Here is a 12,795-nt window from a genome sequence, read left to right as displayed (position 1 = left end):
AATTTTAATCAATGAGCAACAGCCGTAGGTGCGGAATGCTCATTGACATCGTATGATCGAGGCTCGACGCGAGTTTACACAAACTGCGATAGCATTCGTTTTAGAGCGTGATAGAACACATAATATTATTCTCAAATCTTATTGAATGAAACGTTTTACTATTGGTTAAAATGTAAGCTCTAGTATTGGTGTGTATTTTCTGAACTTGTAAATATTTTTTAAGTACCGATTGTAATTGGGTAACTAGTTTTAAGGATTTTGTATATATATCGTATAACTTTTTAATAAATCATATCTTTCATATATCTTCCACATATTCCTCACAGTCAAGCAGTTGTTTTATTTAATCGCCAAACGCACAGTCTCTAAAGTGGTCCCGAACAAGAACACCGACGGACGGAAGCCAGAACAGAATACACCGAACCTCTGTCCGGTTACACATCGAAGAACAGCTCCACCAGCTCGCCGAAACGACGAATTCCTGTTCGACGAATCTCTGCTCGAGGAATATCAACCCGACGAAGAAATGGAAGACACAAACCAGGCTCAGCCACTCTCAACGCCCACCGCGACAGAAATCTCCAGCATTTCACTGTCGATGCGCATACCACCATTCTGGCGGGAAAATCCGCGATTGTGGTATCACAGCTTTGAAGCCGCCACCGATGATCTCAAGAGGAGTCAAGCCCAGCTGACACAGATGGTGCTCGTCCAATTAGAAAAGGCTGACATCGAACAAATCTCCGACATCCTATTTAACATACCGAGAGACAAACAATATTCAGCAATCAAGGAACGTCTCATATCGGCGTATGAAGAATCCGACAGCCGAAAGTTCCAGAAGCTACTCGCCGAGATGGAGCTTGGAGACCAGAAGCCTTCACAGCTACTGCGACGCATGCGTAACCTTGCAAGGGACAAGGTTACCGACTCCACCCTCCGCATGATGTGGAGTAAGCTGCTGCGAGCCCACGTCCGCTCCGTGCTCGCCGTCAGCGAGTCATTCAGCGCGAAGTCCACGCTGGAGGAACTAGCGTTGCTTGCTGACACGATGATGGAGCAAATCCAGGAGGTAGCAGCCGTCTCCAGCCAGCCACCAGCATCAGGTCCAGAATCATCGACGTCAAATCAGGTAGATCACACACAATTCCTTATTAACGAGATACGAAAACTATCACTAGAAGTCACCGAACTCAAGTCAAGGCCATCTCAACACTATCATCGCCACAGATTTCGCTCGTCATCTCGCTATAGAACTTCGTCACAACACCGTTCCCGCACACTCAATAGCTCACCAACACTTTACTGTTATTACCATCGCCGATTTGGTAGTGAAGCACGACGTTGTACTACGCCCTGCAGCTTCAAGAAAGAGCCATCGGGAAACTAGAACGGACGCTAGCTGCGGCGGTACTCGGCGTCCTTCACACTTCATACCGCCTTTTTGTCACAGACAAGAAAACAAAGATGTCATTCTTAGTAGATACCGGTGCTAATATATCCGTCCTACCAAGAAAACTAGGCCTGAAAGCAACGCCTTTACCATTTAAATTGTACGCTGCAAACAACACAACAATTTCAACTTTTGGTGAGAAAACATTAGAACTCGATCTCAACATCCGTCGACCATACAAGTGGAAGTTTATTGTAGCTGACGTCACGAAACCAATATTAGGTGCCGATTTTCTCAACCACCATCAACTTATCGTAGACTAAAAAAATCGAAGATTAATTGATGCCGTCACAAGTCTTAAAATCAACGCGCCCAAAGTGTCAACGACCTCATCCACAATACGAAGTATCGATATACAGGCCCCGTACCACGCGATACTCGCCGAATTCCCCGGTACCACGAGATTAACATCGATGCAATTATCGCCAAAAATTAACGTGGAACATTATATTGAAACACAAGGACCTCCATTACATTGCCGTGCTCGTCCCATTCCACCTCATCGTTATGAAATAGTGAAGAAAGAATTCGAAAACATGATGCAACAAGGACTCTGCAGACCGAGTAAAAGTCTAAAAAGTGGTCTTCACCACTCCATATAGTACCTAAGAAGAATGGCGATATACGGGTATGTGGTGATTATAGACGATTGAACAGCATAACCAAACCCGATCGATATGCAGTGCCGAGAGTCAAGGACTTACCCATCATCTGTCTGGCAAAACAATATTCTCCACAATCGACCTCAACCGCGCTTACCAACAATTGAAGACCAGGGAACAGGACATAGAGAAGACAGCTATCATCACACCAATGGGTTTATTCGAATTTCCTCGCATGTGTCCTGGTCTGAAGAATGCGGGACAAACATTTCAGCGATTTATTCACGAAGTGCTCCGTGGATTAGACTACGTTTTCCCATTCATTGACGATTTGCTCATAGCCTCAGCAAACGAGACTGAGCATCGCGATCACCTAAGAACAGTTCTTAGAAGATTGGAAGAAAACGGTATCACTATCCGCACCGCGAAGTGTAACTTAGGCAAAACGGAAGTCAAATTTCTTGGATACATCGTATCAAAAAACGGTATACAGCCACCAGAAGAGAAGATTAAAGCCATTACCGAATATTCAAAACCGAAAACTATAGAAGGTTTAAGACGATTTCTAGGCATGTTAAATTTCTATCGTGACCACATACCGAATGCCGCATCAATACAAGCTCCGCTAAACGCTTACCTACACCATGTCAAGAAACGTGATAAAACAATAATTGAATGGACCGACGAAGCATCACAATCATTCGAAGAGTGCAAGAATAGTATATCCAAAGCTACCTTACTCGCTCACCCATCACATGATGCCCCTATCGCAATATTCTGCGATGCGTCTGACAATGCAGTAGGTGCAGTCCTACAACAATACATCGAAAATAATTGGCAACCACTCGGTTACTTCTCAAAGAAATTCTCAAAGGCGGAGAAGAAATACTCAGCGTATGATAGAGAACTCTCAGCCGTCTATAAGTCAGTGAAACATTTCCGTAAGATGTTTGAAGGACGTGAATTATTTATATTCACAGACCACAAACCCCTCACATTCGCTATGAATAAAACACATACTGCAAACGAAACGCCACGCCGAACGCGCCAATTATTATTCATCAGTGAATTCACAACCGATATTCGACACATCAGTGGAAAATACAATATTATTGCCGACGCATTAAGTCGAATAGAAACAATAACAGTGTCACCTACGATCGACTACAGCGAGATTGCAATCGCACAAGAGCAGCATAACACAACTCATTCAACAACCAAACTTAACCTTCAAGAAAATAAATGTACCTAACACGAACCTAGAATTATATTGCGAAACATCAACAAGTCATGTACGTCCTTACATACCTACAGAATTCCGCAAACAAATTTTTAATAGTGTACATAATATTACTCACCCAGGAATACGAACATCACGTAAATTAATATCTCAAAAATTCTTTTGGCCATCAATGAATATCGACATCGGGAAGTGGAGTAAAACTTGTATAAATTGTCAGAAAAGTAAAATACAACGCCACACAGTCAGCAAAATTCAATGTTTTGACGCAAGCGATCGTTTTCAGCATATACACATAGTTATTGTTGGACCTCTACCTACCTCTGCTCAAGGACATCGTTATCTGATAACAATGATCGACAGACACACTGGTTGGCCTGAGGCAATCCCTAGCGACAATATTACAGCCGAGACAATTGCAGATATCATATACAATCACTGGATCTCAAGATTTGGATGCCCAGCGACACTAACAAGCGATCAAGGTCGACAATTCGAAAGCTCTCTGTTTACCAACCTCATGAAAACTATGGGAGTTAACGGATACGAAATACGAATACTAGCTATAACGCAAAGAGTAACGGAAAGGTAGAACGCTTTCATCGTTGCTTGAAGACAGCCCTTCGTTCAAGGTTAACGAACACCTGTGCATGGGTCAATGAACTACCAACCGTATTATTAGGCCTGCGCGCAGTTATACGATCGGACACAGGCGTTAGCGCCGCCGAACTAACATACGGCTATAACCTTCGTCTACCAAGTCATTTCTTCGATATAAACACACATACATCATCTACCTCATTGGATCATACCTACGTTGATAAATTACGTACCCATATCGCAGCTAATAAACCACACTCCTACTTCACATCGTAATAACAAACACATTTTGTTCATCAAGACTTACATACATGCAGTCATGTGTTTATTAGAATAGATTCAGTAAAACCACCATTACAAACACCATATGAAGGACCGTACCGTGTTATCAAACGAAGCGGTAAAGTTTATACCATTCAGTTACCAGGTCGACAAACAAACATATCGATCGACCGTTTAATACCTGCATATTTATTAAATGAAACTGAAGAAAACAATACATTATATTCATTACCTTTACCTGTACAAGTTACCCAAAACCTTACCGATACCATACCTAACAAACATACCACCAATACCCAAAATACCACGTTACCGGACCCTACGAACAACTTGACGTCCCAGCCTATCAAAATGTCAAGGACAGGCCGACACATCAAGTTGCCGGTGCGTTTCACTTGAAGGGGACTCCTGTAGCTGTACCTACAACCAATAATATCAATTAATACAAATGTCTAATATCTAACTTGTAACGTAGCATTATAGATCGTAGAAATAGTAATCGTGCATAATAACTGTAATAAGCTTATGCCGAAAGATTCGTTCTGACAAGAACATTTTATTTTATATAACGTAATATTAGCTCTGACAAGAACATTTTATTTTGTATAACGTAATATTAGCTCTGATAAGAACCATTTCATAATGCTGTACATCAACTCATAGAATCATACAGATCACCAGTTTAGTCATCTCAGTGAAGTTTCAAGCACCATACTTTGTCTCGACGATCGCAGATATGCTCACGTGATCAATCATATGCTCCGCGTTACACAACCGCACAGCAAGGCCGAGCGTCCTCGAATGAAGCGTCGGGACTCGGGGTTTTTTTTTTTGAGAGGAGGAAATACTGTTACGAATTAGTAATATGTCGGACTCGAGTGTCCGCGTAAGCGGACACCCCATACCGACTAAAACCTCCTCTGTGCTGTTAGCAGCTCTGGCTTTCACAGCGAAGTAGGACGTGGGCCGTGGAGGCCGCAAAGACTACGCAACAACAGCCGCGGGGCGTCTCCTAAGGAGACTCGAACCTCAGACCGGCTGTGTGCTTGTGGGAAGCAGAGAGAATGAAAATGAAGATGAAATGAAGATGAAAGATGAAAAGGTGATTAGAACACACTCGCCGGCGAGTGTGGTGATGTTTTGTGTAATGTATCTAAGTGTGTGTGTGTGTGTTTATGATTGTATGTATGTATGTTTGTATGTGTGTAAGTAGTGTAAATGTTAGTGTGCATGTATGTTTGTGTTTGTGTCTGTTTGTGGAGTGTGTTTGTGATTGTGTAAGTGGTGTATTTCAGTCCGTCAGTCAGTTCGTGTGTGAGTGAGTGTAGTGAAGCGATTACAGGACGAGGACTAACGTCTCGTCGGGTATCAAAACAATGTGTGGTGTATCTAGGGTGCGGGCCGCTGGCCATCGTCAGAGTACGAGTGCCAGTGGTTTGCGGTGGTTGACCGCGCCTACGCCTGCGAAGGCGGTGTGTGCGTGTCTGTGTCGGTGTTTGTGTGGGTGTCGCGTTCGCGATGGTGATGTCGTCATTCGGGTCTACCGTTACGTGTCTGGGACGTCTTATTGGGTTGAGACTATGGTGAAGGGGGGTGTACCCGCATGCCTTCCTAACCAAGATGTTGGGATGGTTAGGCGCCTTGTCAAAGAAGCGTCGCGAGATCTCTTTAAAGTGTTGAGCTATCGTCGGAAGCTCTAGGTCGCGGTGAAGGTCAACGTTTCGGATGAACCACGGGGCTCCGGTTGCCATGCGCGTGAATTTATTTTGAACTACTTGCAATCGACGTAAGTAGCTCGGTCGGGTGTGCGCGAAAACGACGCTTGCGTATGACAGTATGGGCCGTACGATGGTTTTGTACAGCGTCACTTTGTGTTTGAGCGGAAGTTTGCTTCGCCCACACACAAGTGGATAAAGGCGACTGAGGACAAATCGGGCTCTATTGCATACCGTATCAATATGTTTCTTGAAGTTCATATTGCTGTTGAACGTGACTCCTAAGTATTTGTAATCCTTCACCCACGGTATGGGTGTTTCATATAATTAAATGACGTCGGTCGGTCGTTTTTTAGCGCGGATGCTATTCGCGTTACCAAAGAGTACCGCTGCACTCTTGGTGGGGTTCACTTCAACCCGCCATTTTCTGAACCAGTTGCCTAGTTCATCGACGGCGGCTTGAAGTACTTTAATGTTCCTGCTCAAGGTTGAGCGGTTCAATAGAGCGGAGTTGGCTCCGCTCTATTGAACGTAGAGTGCCGTATCGTCAGCGTACTGAGCGAGCTGGACACTCGGAAACTTGGGAATGTCGCTCGTGAAGAGCGAGAAAAGAGTGGGAGAGAGGACTGAACCCTGTGCCACGCCAGACCTGATGGTCTGGGTGAGGATAGGGTGCCCTCTACTCGATATCGGAAGGAGCGATCAGTAAGGTAGGCTCGTATGATGCGCACGAGCCTGTCTGGCACTCCGATCCAGTTGATACAGCTTGAATACTAATCCGTTGTGCCATACCTTGTCGAATGCCTTCGCGACATCGAAAAACACGGCTGCCGTGGTGGCGTGAAATTGACGCCGTATGAGAATGTACTGGGTGAGTCGGTGAGCCTGCTGGGGACACGAGTGAGCGGTTCTGAATCCGAACTGTATGTCGGGTATCAGGTTAAGCTCCGCGATGTAATGATTAAGACGCGCGAGAATTAATCTTTCGTAAAGTTTCCCGATCGAGTTAATTAAGCTAATAGGCCTATAGCTACTCGGATTAGCTTTAGGTTTATTGGGTTTTGGGATACCGATAACAATGGAATCCTTCCATTGTTCGGGGAACGCGCTATTAGACAATAGAATATTAAAAATGGTAACCAATAAAGTAATAAGAGTCGAGGGTAGGATTTTAAGAACCCTATTGTTTATAGTGTCGGGCCCCGGGGCCTTCTTGGAGTGAAGCTCCTTAATGATTAGCTTCACCTCTTCGTAAGAGGTGGGTTTTATTACATCGCCTGAAGGGCTCAGAGCGGAGCGACGTTCAACTTCACGATCAACTTCGTCAACGTGTGTCGGGTCGGCAGCTGCATTTGGAGAGCACTGACTCTCGAGACTATCGGCGAGGCATTCAGCCTTCTCATCGTCATCGAGCGCCGGCTGCAGTCCCGGTCTGTCCAAAGGAGGCATGACAGTGGGCGGCTCCTGTTTGATCGCGCGAGGCAGCTTCCAGAAAGCCACATGTGATGGCTTAAGGTTGCCGAGCAAGCGGTCCCAACGTTCGCCGCGGAGTTCCGCGATACGTTCCCGTACCACCCGCTGTAGGTAGCGGAGGTGGCGCCTATTCTCGACCGACGGATACCTGTCGTAAAGTCTAGTGGCTCTGTGCTTCTGTGTGAGTAAGTTCCTGACCTCTGGAGGCAGGTTTAGGCGATGCGGTTGCATCGTCGGAACCTGCCTGGAGCAGGCCTTGATCCTATTCTGTATATGTGACGTCACATGAGAGATAGCACTGTGAGCCGTGTCGACCGAGTCGATGACGTCCGGTATACGGTCAAGGTCGTCGGACTTGATAGACTCGAGATCCTTTTCCAGCCGTTGCCAGTCGATCACTGTTTCGTCGGTGGTTGAAAGTTAACCGGGGGCCTAGATTTAGGACGACGGGCCGGTGGTCTGACTCTAATTCGTGAAAAACCTCGATTGAATTTACATTGAGCGTTACGATTTTAAGTAACGCAACGTCTAGAATGTCGGGTCGGTGCGCGACGTTATCCGGATAACGTGTTGGTTCGTCGGGTGCTATTACTGAAAAGTTCAGCGTGTCTGTGAGACAATCTAATAAAATTCCGTTTCTATTTGTGGCTCTACTATTCCAGCTGGAGTGTTTGGCGTTAAGATCGTCGCCCACTATGACTGCGGCCCCGTGGCCGAGTAATGCTTCTATATCTGTGTCTAATATTTGTTTGTTCGGCGGAAGATAAGCTGAAATAACAGTGATCGGCTGGTGATTCGCCATACTGACCCAGATGGCAGAGGCCTCGATGTTAGTGAGGACCGGAGGATCTATAGGTATACAGTGTAGAGACCTTTTAAAATAAATGAGGGTGCCGCCCATACGGGTGGTGCGATCATTCCTGACTAAGTTATAATTAGCGATACGCGGATCGCGTATACGTGGTTTTAGAAATGTCTCTTGCACTAAGAATAGGTCTAATTGATGTTCGTGAGCGAACTCCTTCACCAAGTTTAGTTGAGGCTTAAGGCCTTGGGCGTTAAAATACGCTATACGGAGCGTATGTGGTTTAACCCGTCCGCTTACGTAATTAGGTATCGCGAATGTTTTTATACTTTCGCCCTATATCGGTGAGGGCACGGAATATTTTGCCGTTGTCTGCCATAACTTGCAGGAGCGACGGCGGGTCGTCCCGGACAGCCTCGAGCCTGCTGGCCAGGGCTGTGATTTCATCTATGTCGAAAAGCTCTGACAGTTCGAACATGAAGGCAAAGGTGCCGCCGCCTTTGTTACCTGTTGCCGCGGACGCGGGCGCCGGTGGCCTCGGTCGCGGTCGACCGACGCCGCCGGGCGGGACGCTAGCGGTGGCCGGAGGGGCGCGGGGGCCGCGAGAGTGGCCTCTGTGGCAGCGTTGGCAGCCGGAGGAGACCTCGCCCAGGCGTTTACCTTCGGAGGCGGCGCAGGTTTGAAGGTCGGAGTGAACTCCACCTTCTCTGCTCTGCCTTGCGGCTGGCGGCGCCCTGGGTGACGCTTGTGTTTGGGTGCCTTGGGACACCCGCGATAGCTCGCGGGGTGCCCCTTCTCCCCGCACAAGACGCAGGCCGGGGGCTCCGCGCATTGCGCTGGTCGAGGGCACTCCGGCGTGCCGTGTTTGCCGAGGCATTTCACACACCTCGGGGTGTGTTCGCAGTTGCGTGCCGAGTGCCCGTATAACTGGCATCTGTGACACTGATCAGGCCCCCCGCGGTTGAGAGATGCGCGAGGAGCTTCGGCCCGGATGCCCTGATGGGAGCAAACCGATTTTATGTTAAAAATTTCCTTTCCCTCTTGCGTGAGGTCGAGGACGACGAGAACCATGTTAAATGGTTGTTTGTTGGTGGTTCCGCGCATACAGTGCACCTCGTGTGCAGGGAAACCCTGCTCTTTGAGGTCCGACAGAATGTCGGCCTCGTCTAACTCTCTGGGGACGTTCCTAATAACGACCCTCAGACGCTTCTCCTCAGGCAGGGCGTACGTGTGGAAACCCACACTCAGCTCTCTAAGAAGGGATGTCAAGGCGCGGTGGTCCGCTACCTCTTTGGTCTCTAATTTGATGAGAGATTGGTACGCCCTCGCCTGGAAGGAGAGCGTCTTCGGGATCCTATTTTTGATAACCAACCAGCGGCCTCGGTCTCCTATAAAAATAGGAGGCGGGCGCTTGGTCGGAGGCGGTACGCGGGCTTTAGCGGGCGCGGGCGCGGGAGTGGAGCCAGTCGTGGCCGCGGCTTTCTTGGCGGGTGTGCCATCAAGAGAAGGCGATTCGCGACCGCGCTTCTTCTTGCGACTGACGGTGATGAAGCCGTCAGCATCCGACGCGACACTCTCCGCTCTCGACGGTAGAGCGGTTTCCGGCTGGGCCGGTGAAGCACTGGAAGCCTGACGGGCTTCCGTGCGGTCAGGACTGACCGCGGGGACCTTAGGGGTCGCCTGCGCGTCAAAGTACGCCTGAAAGACAGGCGGACGGGCTGATCGGGTGATCACTTTCCTTGGTTTGACCGAAGCTACGGAGCTTGCGTCGGAGTCATTACCTAGTTCCATTTCGGATTCCCCGTCGGAACCCGAAACGTCAGACGATGAGTTATATTTGTTGGATTTCACTCTAAAAGCGGGATCCACTGTCTGATCTATTGTTTTTCTAATAAGGGGAGCGATCTTCTCCGAAAATAAACTATCTAAGAGAGCACTGAAGAAGCCCTCGTCGGGAACCATTGGTGAAGCCATGGTTGTCATATATATTAACTAGGTTGGGCGGGCAACAACCCCCGCTGCCCGAGTCAGGCAGAGGGGGAATATAATAATTAAGTGGACAACTATAGTTAAGTTGTACACTTGCACATTAATAAATAAGATTAATAATAATAAAATATGCAAAATTAAAAGAAATTAATAATACTAAGTAAGCCTAAGACTTAGCTTTTCTGGATGTAGACAGGCTGGGCCGGAACCCCTATGCACGCTATGCAGGCCCCCGCGGAGAAGACACACACGGCACGAACTGCAACTCACAAACACACACGATTAGCGTGCAGAATCGCGAAACACAGCACAGATGCTAACTAACACGATCTTAAAACCGGGTAATTAACACTGATAATAACTAAGCTACGTTCCGCGAAGGAACGTAACAGGTGCGAGACTCAAAGAGTCCCGAACAATAGCGCGCGATAACAATAGCTAGCCCAGGTGGCCTGAACAGATAGTGCGATAACGCAGGTAATAAAAATATTCGAAGGAGGACAGATAACGCGGCACGTGTGCTCGCGTTGCCTGCCTGAATCGAACTCGGGACTCGGGGGTCGATCGCTATTCATGCAATTTTAATCAATGAGCAACAGCCGTAGGTGCGGAATGCTCATTGACATCGTATGATCGAGGTTCGACGCGAGTTTACACAAACTGCGATAGCATTAGTTTTAGAGCATGATAGAACACATAATATTATTCTCAAATCTTATTGAATGAAACGTTTTACTATTGGTTAAAATGTAAGCTCTAGTATTGGTGTGTATTTTCTGAACTTGTAAATATTTTTTAAGTAACGATTGTAATTGGGTAACTAGTTTTAAGAAGTTTGTATATATATCGTGTAACTTTTTAACAAATCATATCTTCCATATATCTTCCACATATTCCTCACAGTCAAGCAGTTGTTTTATTTAATTGCCAAACGCACAGTCTCTAAAGATTGATTAGGTAAGTACATATACAAATTTTATTTCTACCAAAATTTATGGATGATATGTGATTTGATCCTCTGTAGATTACATTCTTAACCCGAAGGATGCTTGCTACCCAGTGAACGCTTATAAAACAATGCGTTCACTTTTATTACTATTTTTTCATGGAAAAGGAGGACAAACGAGTACGGGTCTCGTACCTGGTGCTAATCACAGGAGTGTTGCCGGCCTGAAAAGTGTATGCACTTTTTTGAAGGTACCCAGGTCGTATTGTCTCGGAAACACCGCACAAGGAAGCTCATTCCACAGCTTTGTAATACGTGAAAGAAAGCTCCTTGAAAACCGCACTATGGTGGGGATGATATCCTAATTTGTGGCGTGTCATGCGAAGATGGAATTTGGCGGCAGTAATCAGGTGAAACAGCTATTCGGAACACTCACCGTGGTAAATGCTGTAGAAGACACACAAAGAAGCGACGTATCTACGCAACGCCAAGTGATCTCTTGGACTCACTTCCCGACAATTCGAGCTGCTCTGCGTTGCACGCGGCCAATATAGGTTCATTCGCTCGTGAGTTATCGTACTGGACTGTCATATGTATTATAAATTTCGGTTTTCGTGGAAGTCTCGAGGTACCGCAAATATATTTTATGAAATATATAGAGGATTTTAAGATATTATATCAATCATTCAACAAAACACAATTGTGAATTTGAAAAAGCGAGCAGAGTTAGATTTATATACCTAGACTAACATTTATATTATCGTTTCCACTATCGGCTACTTTGACTGACGGCCATAGACTGATAAGCCCAATAGCTTGACTAATTTACGTTTCAGCTTATCAATAAACGGATATTTATTACCATTAGGACCACTATTTATTTCGAGAGGAGGAAAATACATTTCGTATGAAGGCCCTGAAGTAGGGCGCATAATTATGTCATGCCACTTTAGTGGGTGGATAATTATGTCACGCCACTTTAGTGGGTGGAACACCCGGATGTTTTAACATCCTCTGTGCCGGTAGTTTAAAAAGCTTTATCCAGCGAAACGGGCGCGGCCTAAAAGACGGTTCACAGCCGCAGAAAGTCACCCAACGGGACACAAATCAAGGGTCGGATGTGTATCTATTTATGTTAGCCCATGAAACAGTGTGTATAACAGCGACAACGGAAGCCGGACTGTCATACACTGCTACATACGTGTGCATTATTGTCCATCTGCGTGTGTACCTGTACTTGTTTGTTTGTGTAACTGTAGGTACTTGTGTGTAGCATAGCCTAATTCAATACAAGTGTGACTCATCGGACATCAAAACGCTAAACTAGGAGTAATTGTATATGCTCACAGATATCTGTGAGACGGGCTCCGGGGCCGCTATGCTTTTCGACCCAGACCTCAAGCTCCACAGTCAATATGTGACATGAAACGACACAATTCTATGTGGGCTTTGCTCGCCTCCTTGAGCCCCAGTTGTAATTATTTCCACATCGGATTTACGTATGTAACGGGTATCTAGCTATTTGAGTATAATCCGTCATTATTCCGTCAAGATGCCATCACATCTGGGATTAATAGACAAATTATATTAGAAGGAGCCACAACCTGAGAGTTGAGCAAGACATACCTACCAAAAATTACGGTCGATGCGTCATTCGGACGGTTGGCTCAGTTGGTTGGAACCCAAAAGG

Source organism: Leptidea sinapis, chromosome 21 (genome assembly GCF_905404315.1).
Source record: "Leptidea sinapis chromosome 21, ilLepSina1.1, whole genome shotgun sequence".
NCBI classification, from domain to species: Eukaryota; Metazoa; Arthropoda; class Insecta; order Lepidoptera; family Pieridae; genus Leptidea; species Leptidea sinapis.
This window is presented reverse-complemented; position numbering follows the sequence as displayed.